General features: G+C 38.3%; 1 pseudogene; it reads right to left on the reverse strand.

The window, feature by feature from the left end:
• Positions 1-725: 725 nt before the first annotated feature.
• The window catches only part of LOC104512982, a 105766-nt pseudogene continuing 93843 nt past the window's right edge, over positions 726-12648 (reverse strand).

The raw sequence follows: 12648 nt of genomic DNA on the forward strand, positions 1-12648 counted from the left end.
TGGGTTTTTTTCTGTTTGCTCTTATGGTGAATTGAGAAGAAGAAAATACTCTTTGTAGTGGCATAAAGTGAGTAAGCTGGGGTCAGTGTGCCCAGGTTTATTTGCTCTTCCCCATGCTGCTATTTTCTTCCATTGCTGTTCTGTTAATTTCTGGCATGGAGACAGATTGCATTCTCCTGCTCTAATATTAACAAAGCATTTCTGGTGTTGAAATAGCATGCAGAGAAGGTCTGTAGAGCGAAGTAAATATAAGTCTAGTTTCTGTATGAACAGGACAAGCAGAACAACTTAGGTTTCCAAGGAAAATAACGTCTAAATCTTTCATGCCCATGCTGTGTTAACATACAAGTAAAGAGATCACTGAGGCATTGAAACTAATATCTGAAATATGGTCCATGCCACGATTACTATGTGAGCAGATTCTTTCCATCAGCTTTGGTTTCAGCCTCCAAAACCCAGCCTTTTAGTTTTGTTTCCAGATCCACAACCATTCTTTGTGATGTCCAAAGAAGTCAAGAGATTAAATTCCTTTTTCTGCATAGTATCTTAGTCTTGGTATAATGTGTTTATTTACTTTTTTCTTCATTGTAGCAATGATAATACAAAAAGAAATTCCTACTGCAGCTACTATTGTGAGACGTTATAGAGAAATTTAGCTAAAGGATGAAAAATCAGAATAGACTAAGGGAAGAAACACTTGATGTGACAGCGTGCACTGAAAGTACCTTAGGTTTTATTACAGGTGGACATAAATCTTGTCTTCTTTTGCCCACAGTAAGACCAGCTTTCACACAGATAACAAGAAAGTCTAGAAACAAAAAATTTTAGGATCTTTGATTAGACCCAAAAGCCACTGAGCCAGAGATCAAGGCATGGAGAAAGCCACAGAGCAAGAGATCAAAAAAGCCATACTTGGAGCTTCTCTCTTTTCTTCCAAATCTGTCTTCTTGAAAAACTTAGTTGAGCTCAAGGACTTTGTTGAAACCATAGTGGTCATGCTCCTTAATCATGATTCTCCATGATTCCTACAGTCTCTTCTAGCCCTCTTTTTCTGATCACAGGTATCATCCGTGATTTCACCTACCACAACGTAAGTACATGGGTAATCAGGCTTTGTTTCATTTGTACTAGAGAGTTACTGGCAGATAAAAAAAAGCTATGTATAGTGTACATATGTATAATAAAGGATATGCCCAACCTGAAGAGTTCTCAGTTTACATTGTGTATTTCTTATTTAAACCCATCACCTTCCAGTTTGCAAAAGATTTCAGTTTTAACTATATTGCTTTCACCCAGAGGTGTTGGCTTCCATCCAACTGTTTAATACATAAAAAAATATAGCCTCTCTAATGTGCTTTGAAGCAGGAAACTTCAGATGTTTCAAAATTAGATATGTTAGTCTAAAGCAGTAACTTGGGCTTCCTTCACAAGGAGAGGAGAGATAAACAGGGCAGGATTAATTTGCCTAAATGTGGTGTTCCTTTCACCATTGGAGATGTCAGACTTACATGCAGACCTAGAAAATATGAGTGCAAACTTCTGGATAACACAGACTGTTTCTGAATGGCACCTGAAAACCAGAAAGGATACCTCATGATGCCTAAAAGATCTGTTTCAGTTCTCAGAAGATTATGCTCAAAATGATGTTTCACAAAAGGAGGATTTTTGGAGCCACTATGAAATCTTTTTAAGCCTTCACAGTGTTTTTTGTACTGAGCCTTGTCAGATGAGTGTATTAGGTGTATATTCATCCTTAACTGGTAAGAAAATCAGTTTTCATAGTACAGAAATTATAGATTTTCAAACTTTTAATTCAGTTGAGAAAAGTATTGAGTTTCCAGAAAGGTGAATCATTTTGTGGGAAAAAAAGAAAAATCAGGCTCACATGTTTGGGTTGTGGGGTTTGGGTTTTTTTTTTTTTTCATTTTTTGAAAAAGTGGCAGGGACAGGGTCTGAAAGGTTCACTTGTTATTCTGAGATTCAGTGTAAGAGTGGGCCATGTGGGCTGCGGGTTGAACATGCTGCCAAAGTTAGCAGCTTCTTTCAGGCTGTCAGAGTCAGCTTCAGTGATCTCTAAAAGTGTAGATCTTGCAGACCTTGGTTATCTCCCTCCCTTTCAGATCCCTGCAGTTTGGTGGAGATGCGTCTTACTGACCTCCACTGAATACACTTCAGCAAATGGATAACTTATCCAGTAATTTTGTTATACGGTTTTCTGCTGGATGTAATGCATTTCTTCATGCACTCTTCTGTAGAAGTCATTCCCAAATCATGTGTAGTAATTCTCAGTGATAACCTGGGTGGTCTTTTTGAAGCCCTTGTTCTACACATTTCCCATTAGGCCTGCAACCAGATTAAGAATCCTGTCATAATGGTTTAGATTGCAATACTTCTTCGGTAGTATAACATATCAAACACTTATAACCTTGTTTACAATGCTAATACCTTTGCAAGACAAAATTATCTTTCACAATTATCAAAAGACATTTCCCTAGAGGAATTTTTATTCAGCTTACAATGCATGTTCGGATGAGAAAAATCAAATCTGCTAGGCCTTTTTCTTTGAAGTTAGATAAACACATATCCAAAGATGTCCAAAGAGAGAGAAGCCTCTTAATGTCTACATGTCTTTACTTTGAAGAGTACTTAAATGGTATCAATACATATCCCATGGAATGGTTTGATGCATTAAGATTTGTGATTGCAAGCAAATCTATTATTTCATTCCCCTGACATTTTGGAAAGTGGTTGTCAGACACAGATCCTTCAGTTTTCAAATCTCTTTTAAATTATTTTATATCAGAGGAGTGGGAAAGGAGAGAAAGCAAGAATCTTAATGGTATGCTTCAGTAAATGGACTTAAAAACTCAATAGGTCTTAAATTCAGTGGAAAACATACCAGAAAATGGCACAAAGGAATACTGTCAATTTTATATGCTCAGATGAAGTCCTGTTTCCTCTGAAGTCTATGCAAGTTTAAACACTGATCTTCCAAGTTTTACTCTTACTTTCTGCTTATCCCAGCCTTAACTGCCCAGAGCACGGAGGCATAAAGTAATGCTCCATGCCTTATTCTCCTATAGTTTTGCCTTCATATAGAAGAATGTCTCAACCATTCTTTGTAATACTAGAACATATATGCAAAAAAAATATTTCACTTTCTTAGAATCACAGAATAGTTTAGGTCAGAAAAAGACTTCTGGAGGTCAGTAGTCCAATACCCTGCTTAAAGGGGTGTTAATCAGACCAGGTTACTTAGGGACATAGCCTGTTGAGTCTTGAACACTTCCAAGGATGTGTCATAATCTCTGTCCATCTAACATCTTAATATCCAGTTGGAATTTTGCATGCTCCAAAGTCTATCCATTGTCTCTTTTCCTTTTGCCATTTACCTCCAGAAAGAGCCCAGTTTCATCTTCTCTGTAGTCTCCAATCAAGTAGCTGTAGACAGCTATGTCTCCAAAAAGCCTTCTCTCTCCAGGCTCCAGTTTTGTCTAGGAAACCCTAGAACCCCTAAATCCTGTATATAATGCCTTATATATTCCAATATAATGCCTTGTATATTCCAAGATATTTGAAATTATCAGGGTAGTCATGTTTAGGTAGGTGCACCCCACTTAATGAATCTGTCCTGAACAAACTGAGGAGGTTGCATCTTGTGTAACATGCACATATTTGCAATTAGCACTCTACACTACAATAACATGAAAGAAGCTGACATTTTTAAGATAGGATTCATCTGACATTTCAGGAGTGGGATTCAGCTACAGATTAGGACACTTAATTTCTTTTTTCTTATGTGTACATATGTGCCCAGAGTTTAGAAAGCTATACCACTGTCCTGAACTAGATATTTAGGTATCTGTGACAGGCTGCAGAAACCCCAGGAATCAGAAGAGTGAAACAGCATTTTGGAAGAGCAGCTCATCTGATCTTTCTTGGATGACAGCTCTAAAATGAACTGACCAACCATCTGGACTGTACCTTTTTCTCTCTACTGCTTGTAAATGATGGATCATTTAAGAAACATATGAGCAGGTTTTGGATATCAAAATGAGATTAATTCAATTCCTAGAGCAATCCAGCTAAATTCAGTGGAGGAAGTAGGCAGTACAGTGATCAGTGATCAGTACAGAAGATCAGTGCGGGAAGTAGGCTTTAGAGCTAAATCTGTGACCATATTTTGGCTCTTTAAATAAAATGAAAATCTCTAATAATCCTTTGGATTATGCCAGTTTAAGTGAGCACTCATGTGCTTAATTGGTGGCCAAACTTAAATGGTGGCCAAATATGCATTAAAAGCCATGTCACATGAGACCTATGGAAGGGCAAGGACCAATGTTGTGCTATCAATAACCACACAAAAACTTATGATAGAACAATTCATTAGTGAACATGACCCTAATGTGCTTTTAAAGTCATACTGACATGATATTAAGCAGCAACACTAATAACTTCTTCCTGTCAAGTGAGTTATGCTTATCTGGTAATATGAATGTATATGCATTAAGAATCAAAACCAAACCAAACCAAAACACCTGTAGGAAGTAATCCAATTCACGTTCTGCTAACTAACTAAATCATTTTAGATGAGTGAACAAGTGCATGTTTGGGTCTATTTCTCTGTATGGACCCAGCTAATGTAGAAATATAAACACAGGTATCTAAATCTAGGCAATATATTCCCATCTTAACAGATGTATATAAGATCTCGCAGTCTCTGAGAAGCTAATTACCATCATACCTTTCCTCTGAAATAGGGAAGAATTCTACTGAGGAAGGGTTCAGCTACAAATATAAAATATGAAGACAACCTAGTTCAGGTTGACAGATTTGGGTCCCCTCTGGAGAGATCCCTGGCCCAGCTCTGTGCCCAAGATCAGCAACACGGCAGCACTGCAAGGACTGGAGAGGACTTTGGGTCCCCTCTGGAGAGATCCCTGGCCCAGCTCTGTGCCCAAGATCAGCAGCACTGCAAGGACTGGAGAGGACCTGAGGCAGAGCAGTCTGGACTGCCACATGTTGAGGTGGGATGTACAGGTATGAACCAGAAACATCTCTTTCATGTCATATGACCCACCTTCACTAGGCAGCTGAGGACAGAATTGTGACTTTCTTCAGTGGCTGCAGGATAACTCTAAAGATGCTTGAAAACCAGAATCTGCCCACCATTAAGGTAGCTGAGGTGGGGTGAAGCAAAACCTTCCTTAATCCTATCCCAGGCATAGAATCATAACATTACAGTTGTTTGAGTCATAAGGGACCTTTAAAGATCATCTAGTCCAACTCTGCTGCCATAGTTAGGGATATCTTTCACTAGGTCAGGCTGCTCATTAACTCAGGATTGCATTCCTGACATGCTGTTGCCTTCTTTGTCTAAGTGATGAGGGAAAATAATTCTTGTCTGGACTTTCTTACTACTCCAGTCTCTGCTTTTAAAACCCTGTTATAGAGCCCAACTGGGTTTTTGAGTTTGCAGAAGACCTTTCTCTAAAAATGTTGAGCTCTCCATGTAGTAATTCACCCACAGCGATCAGATCCTCAGCATGCAACAAATCAACATGCCTTTTCTTTGACAGAAAAAAGTCATTTTTACTCCAGCTGAGTAAGACCAGACCCAAAGTGCCTACCTAACTCAGAATATTAATGTCAAACAACAGGATGTTTAATTCATACCGGTTTGTCAAGTACTCCAAGAGCTCCAAGTGGAAGTTAGGGAGAAGTGCAGTGCACTAGTGTTATGCAAATCAGCTCAGGTGTCCTTCAGATGTTTGCAGATATTTCTGAACCTTAACTAAACTGCAGTGAAATTCAAGTTTTCAACAAGCCTTCAAAGCAAGGCTCATTTTTATATAGGCTTCAACTTTAGTGGAAATAGCATTGCCTAGAGATAATGTTATTTGAACGCACAGTGTTGAAACACTTGTTCCTCAACCCCTTTATCAGTACACTAAATGCAACTGTCACCTGAAGAAAACTCAAGTTTTCAATTAATCTACTAAGGAGATATAAATCTGAAGTCTCTATCAGGTTAATCAGTTCTCCTAAGCAATTTTTACCAATAGCAGCAAAATCTAATAATCAGAAAATATTATCTACAGATCTCAATCCCTCACCTACTGCCTTCTTCAGGATGAAATTTTGGATTTTGTTTTTTTTCTTGCTGTATGATTCACAGCTATATTTATGTAAAGCATTTATTCCTTTTGCATGTTTGAATTGCTTAGCTCACCTTATTGCCATTGCCAAATGAAAACCTTGGAAATACATGGGACACAAAATTAATAATATCAGAGGACAGTGTGGAAGTTAGGCTTCAGATTTCACTGGATAGTGCTTCAATTTAGCTTGCAGTCTGCTATTCAGAAAAAGCCAAAAACTTGAAAAGAGCCTCTTGTGAAGCGATATGGTTTGTAGTCACTTGTTACATTAATAGCATGAATAATATTTATGTTTTGAAAAGAAGTATTCTTAAAGAGCGTGAATTGCCATTTAACTTCAGTTCAAAATAAGACTGATTTATGCAGTTATATAGGCTGTGGTCTCTATTATGAGCCTCCAATGTGAGAGATTTAAAGAGTGATTTTGTTGATCAGTTTTCTACATCTAAATCAACATAAAAATAACTGTATCCTAGAAATCACAGCTTATGTTGATCAGTCCTTTAATGACTATTCAGGAAACTACTATATATATCTGAGTTAGAAGCATCTACATTCATTTGGGTGGATGCCAGTCTTGATGTGGTGCCATAGAAACAATGAATAAGCTGGATCTTCAGCAATGAACTCTGGTACTGACACCTGGAACAGGCTTTCAGCAGACACGTGGCAGAAAGCTGGCACATGGTGCAGAACACCATGGATGGTATTCAGCCTTGTCAAGGTGTGAAGACTAGCAGTGTTCTCAGTACCCTGGCAAAATAAGAGCCACTTTCAACAGGCTCAAAAAAGTTGTTATGGGTAACTATTCTCAGGTTTTATGTCATACTTTTCCCTGGTCTCATTGCACATCCTTTGGGCATGGTTGCCAGGTTTAAGAACATGGCAATGTTGAGTCAGCTGTTGGATAGGCAATCCTTTCAGTCACATGCTTCATTTATTTAGAGGGTATCTTCATCTTATTTCTGTCACGTGCAAGGGGATAACCTTCTTCTCTTTAAGACACTTAGGAATCATGTGTGTGCCATGCCCATTCCCAGGTCTCATTGCACAACTAACCGACACTTGCTAGTGTTAGTTCTCTGATGAGTACAATAATTAATAGTAACTAAAAAATAATATTTAAAGCATAAAAACCCCCCCAGCATTTTCAGCCTGATAAGTTGTCACAGCAACATGACTATGAAAGCTATTGATCCACAGGTTTGCAACTGTTGGTGGGGGGTGGGGGTTAGAATTTATTTTTATTTTAAAATTTTATTTACTTTTTAATTTATAATTCAAATTTCTAGTTTTGTTGATATATTTTTATCTTCCAACTTGAACAGCTCCTTGCTGTGAATAAGCAATAAAGCAGAAGGCTACTAAACATCACTCCTGAAAGAGAAAGTTTGAGAGAATCATTACAGCTGGTAGATCTTATTCCATGTACATACACATGGAGGAAAGAAATTGGTAAAATCTACTACTTTTCCCTATTATGCTATGCCCTATACAGATCATGAGACAAGGTCTTGGTCTGCAGAAGGAGTAGATAGAACTATGGCCACCTCTGGACTGGTAAAAGGGGATGAATAAAAGGCACTCATGTCTCCACTGACTACCAAGTAGGCTTTAAGCAAAAAAAATTATTAATCCACAGGCTGGCATTTTTACATGTGACTTTCCTAATAGGATTCAGTCATGATCAGCAAAGAAAATTAACAGCATATGCTATTTTTTATATTAATTTGTTCATTATAGACTTCCTTTATAAGGAAAGTCATTAAAAAACAGTTACCTTTAGAGCTGATTTGTTTGATATCTCCAAAATTACCTGTATTAGAGTAAAAGAAAACAAACAAACAAACAAAAAACACTCCACATTTGCTTTCCTGACTCTAAAGTAAACTCCGAAAATGACATTTACATTTCAGTTTCTAAATTCAGGATAAATGGATTCCGCCCTACAAGTCCCATAATCAGGACACTGAGTTCAAGTTGTGACAGCTTCCAGGCAGCTTCTAAGTGAAAGAAGAACACAGTAGGTGTTGTAACACAGCATCGAATTTTCAGTTAACAAAGTAATTGGCTTTCCTCCACCCGGCAGTCAGGCAGAAAGTCATTAGTCAGTGCCTAGAAAGCCACTGACTGATGCAGCCCAGTATCAACAGACACCTTACAGAGGCAAAAGTGCAAACAACAGTGAGAAGGGACAGGTTATACAGCTGAATTCCATATTTTGCCTTTCATAGGATTTCAGATGACTATAGTTCCCCTCTTTCTTGGTTTGACTTATCAGTCTAGTGGTAGTGTCTCAAGATAAAAATAGAAATGGTGATGATAGAGACCTGAAACTGCCCACATTGACTGTTATTTAGTAAGTCCTGCCTACTACAATGATAAATCCCTTGGGGGAACCAGAGGGCAGCTCTCTATTCATCAGATGCCCAAGATCTTAATTCTGCTTTAAGTAGAGCATGACCTCAAAAAAGTTAATTTCTTGCAGGTATATCTCCTCTCCGAGACTAAATTTACAAGAATTTTTCACAGAAATCCCTGTCCCAGAGTCAGTCTCAATGTCTTCCACCTTATCTGGCAAGCAAATAAGGATCTAAACCCTACTGTCAACCACCTGTGTCTGTAAGAAAAAAAATCTAGATGATCTTAAAACACTTTTGGACTGATTTACTAACTGCAAGTATGTGCAGATTTGGTTATTTCTTGCCTTGTCATAGAGCAAAAGTCAAATAAAGGGAGCAAATCTGATTTGTTCACTTGTTGTTCAAGCATGAACACAAACAGTAGAAATAATATTGGTGACTGTCTCTCCCAGTTGTGGAAGCAGAGGTTAAAAATAAGGAGGTCTAGTGCTCATTTGGTGCATAGGGCACAGCTTCTGAGACATGCCAAAGACAACTGACACACAGGGTAGCAGTGGAGCACAATCATGCCTCAGAAAACTAAGGTAACTTTCAAAAATCAACATTCTAGATTTTTAGAGGTAAAAGCTGTAATTTTCAGGTCATGGTCCTGAAATTACATTCCCAGAGCTAAGAGCAGAAGCATTCTCTTCCTATTTCTTTAGGAGGATGTAGCATACAAGGTATTTTGATGTGGTACTTCTGTATAAATCCCATTACCTTCCTGCTAAACACAATGAGTAGTCTTGAGACAGAAGGAAAAGTCATCTTAGTCTTTGCATCAGCTACACTGATGGCAGAAAATTTTTCAATTTCTGCTCATCTACATGATTCTTTTCAGATCAGTAAAGATTCTCCTTAAATGAAGATTCACAGAAAAAACCTGTAGTGAAATATATAGTAGATAAAGAGCCATAATTTAAAAACTCCACCCTGGAAACCTGGGGTGTTTTACTCCATCTATATTTTGGGGTGAGGATTATTGTGGAGTTACCACAATCTCTTGTTTGGCAAGGAAACTATGCTGCAGATGAATATCTACCTCTGTCTCAAGATCAGTTAAAACATTTATTTGCAGCCTACAGGAACTTATCAAACTCCGTTTTTTTCTCTACTCTTCTCATGTTTGCTGGCTTTCCTGTTGGCAGCTGCAACCTATAAATAGCTGGAAAGATGATTACTCTCAACTATGAGACTGATTCACAAATGAAATGATTACATTGCATCTGTGCAGAGCTCTGCAACCAAACTCGTAACACTAGTCATTGTGCTTGTTGGGTACAAAAGGGCAAGAACTAATGATAAGATCAATACCTGTTTTACACCGCTGTTCCTAGCATGCTAAAGAAGTTCTTACTCCATGGTTACTATTTTTAAGTATTTGATCCACAGCCCATTGTGTTCTAAAATGCTCAGGACTTGGTTCTGCATTCTCCTACCAACATGTTTTTTTAATGGGCGAGTATAGAAATACAGCTGCAGGCAGCAACAGCACAATTTGGTTTCATTAGGTGGAAAATCCAATCTCTTCATGCACTGTTCATACAGCATCCTGTCTTTCCAATATTATTGTTGGCCTTGCTTCGATAGCTGAGTCAGAAAAAAATTGTTGGTTTTGCACACTGACTTGTTGTATTGATCTCTTCCCTGTGGCTTGTAAAACATGCTCCTTTCCACTGGTTCCCAGGATTACTTCACTGCAGGAAGCAATGCTCTGTTGCAAAGGCCTCTTTGTGTTGCTGTAGAATGCCTCCACTTCACATTCTCTTTTCAGTGTCTTTTCTCACTGCTTTCTGAAGTTCCATGACAAGTTTTAATTTCAATTACACGCTCACAAAATTCTCTTGCAGGAAAAAAAGATGATTTTACAAGATCGAGATCACCTTGCTTGTAAAGCTAGTAAGAGCCAAGTGTGCAGCGAATTGTATTTATTTGGCTGCCTTATAAATAAAGGCAGAGAGGTTCTGGTGTTGTGAAATGAGGTGATCATTGAACTCCAAATCATTCAGAATAGCCATCAGAAGTATTAAATTCCTCTATGCACTATTAAATTCCACTCCCACTCCATGTAGTCTTACCTCCGTGAGTTTTTAGAGGTTTCTAACATGGAAGTTCAAGACAAAAGTCACAGCAGAAATACCAAGTTGCAATATGCGAAAAATCTATCACTATGCCTTCTCCCATCTACCACTGGTACTATAAACAGGCTCTGCGTCTGTGAAGGGCTGAGTACACATGTGTATCAGTCATTTGGACAGATGCTGACAGTGTTCCATTTTTAAAATGTGTGTCAGAAGAATAAAAGATAATTTCAAACTCCCATAGCATTATTTGCCATCTCATTCTTCAAGGCTATTGGGAAACAGGACATATCATGGGAAAAGTAGCAATGGCAGTGGACTGTGTAGCAGGCAGCAAATATGACCTGGGTGAGAACAAAATGCCCGTGCACGCATGTGATCCAGCAGGACAGACTGAGTACCCCATACCCTCCACAGCCAGTATATCTTCCCTATCTTTCTGAATGGGAATGGGAAATGTCTGTTTATGGGTCTTCCGTTGTCATTATGGGTGTTTGGGTGCATATAAAGCAGGGATCACTGCCTATTATTTTAGTAATTTAAAAGTACAGTTTGAGCTAATTGTCTGTACTTTTGTCATAAAAACAGAGAGATAGGAAGTTTTAGAAAGCAAAAAATACACTTAAAATACAGAAAGTCCATAAATGTAAGTATTTAGAAGACTTGGTACTTAAATGTCTTTATCTTCAGAGAGATACTATCCCAAGAAAGGCTTGACTCTTACAACTCACTCTGTAGGACAACAAGGAATTTTGGTGGAAATAAATCCTACACACAGATCACATTGTTTGACAACAAAGTCAGATACTGTATACCAGCCAGTCATTAATTAACTGTCATTGAGCAAAGTCATTCCTCAGACAGCACTCAGAATAGTCTCTTAACCCTATGTGACAGCTGTAATTGTGAGATTAAATCAACTCCATCCTAAACATCTGGGTTTTTTTTTTTTTTTTTTCATTTGGATGTACCCAAAATAGTAGATCTGATCTACTGAAAGGCTAAAAGAGATAGTCTGTGTGGATCATGCTCTCATATCTCAAATGGGTCCAGAGGATGGCCTCAAAGGCAATCAGAGGGCTGCAGCACCTCCCTTATTAGGACAGGCTGAGACAGCTAGAGTTGTTCAGCCTGGAGAAGATAAGACTCCTTTCCAGTACCTAAAGGGGCCAGGCCTACAGGAAAGATGGGGAGGGACTGTTTATCAGGGACTGTTGTGATAGTATGAGAGGTGACAGTTTTAAATTTAAATAAAATAGATTTAGATTAGATATTAGGAATAAATTATTTACTGTTGTCATGAAAGGAAGGCTATGCTGAGTGGTTTAGGCCACTTTAAAAGATCAACATCACAAATACTAGGGGAAAAGCTATTATTTTTAATATGAATTTGTGAGAAGTGTGACAACAGAATTTGATGGCAAGGTCCACTTTACTACTTATTCCACATGGAAGAACATAAAAAGGTGAAATCAAATTAGCAACAAATTAAAATAGTTTATACACGAATTAAAAACTACTTAGAGTCAGGGAAATCAAGGCAGGATGGGATTGTTGTGATATGGACTAGGAAAAAGGGACAAGGAAATTCCTCCCGTTTGGTCACAAGGTTCAGAGTGGACCCCCCTTGCTTTCTAAACTCCTCAAAAGAGAAGTCTAGTTGCGGCTGAATCCACCCCTAGTCCCAGACCTGGACAACAGTTTATGTCTGAGGAATTGGGGAAAGGATGAGAGTGTGGGGAGTTTTGTGCTTGGTGTGAAATTTCAGGAGAGCAACAATGTGGGGCAGCAATAAATCAAAGTTCCTTAACACTATTCATATATATCACAAATCAGATCACACAATTCCCCAGCAGGACTTAACTCTCAATAAATCAGCACAGTAACTTCATCAAAGACTTAACAAAGTTACCGACATAAGGCTGCATGTGTACACTCACACAAACGTACAGAAATAGAGAGATATATGTATATGTATGCAAAGGTACCTGTTAAAATTTCCCC

This window comes from Eurypyga helias, unplaced genomic scaffold, assembly GCF_000690775.1.
Source record: "Eurypyga helias isolate BGI_N326 unplaced genomic scaffold, ASM69077v1 scaffold1860, whole genome shotgun sequence".
Classification (NCBI taxonomy): domain Eukaryota; kingdom Metazoa; phylum Chordata; class Aves; order Eurypygiformes; family Eurypygidae; genus Eurypyga; species Eurypyga helias.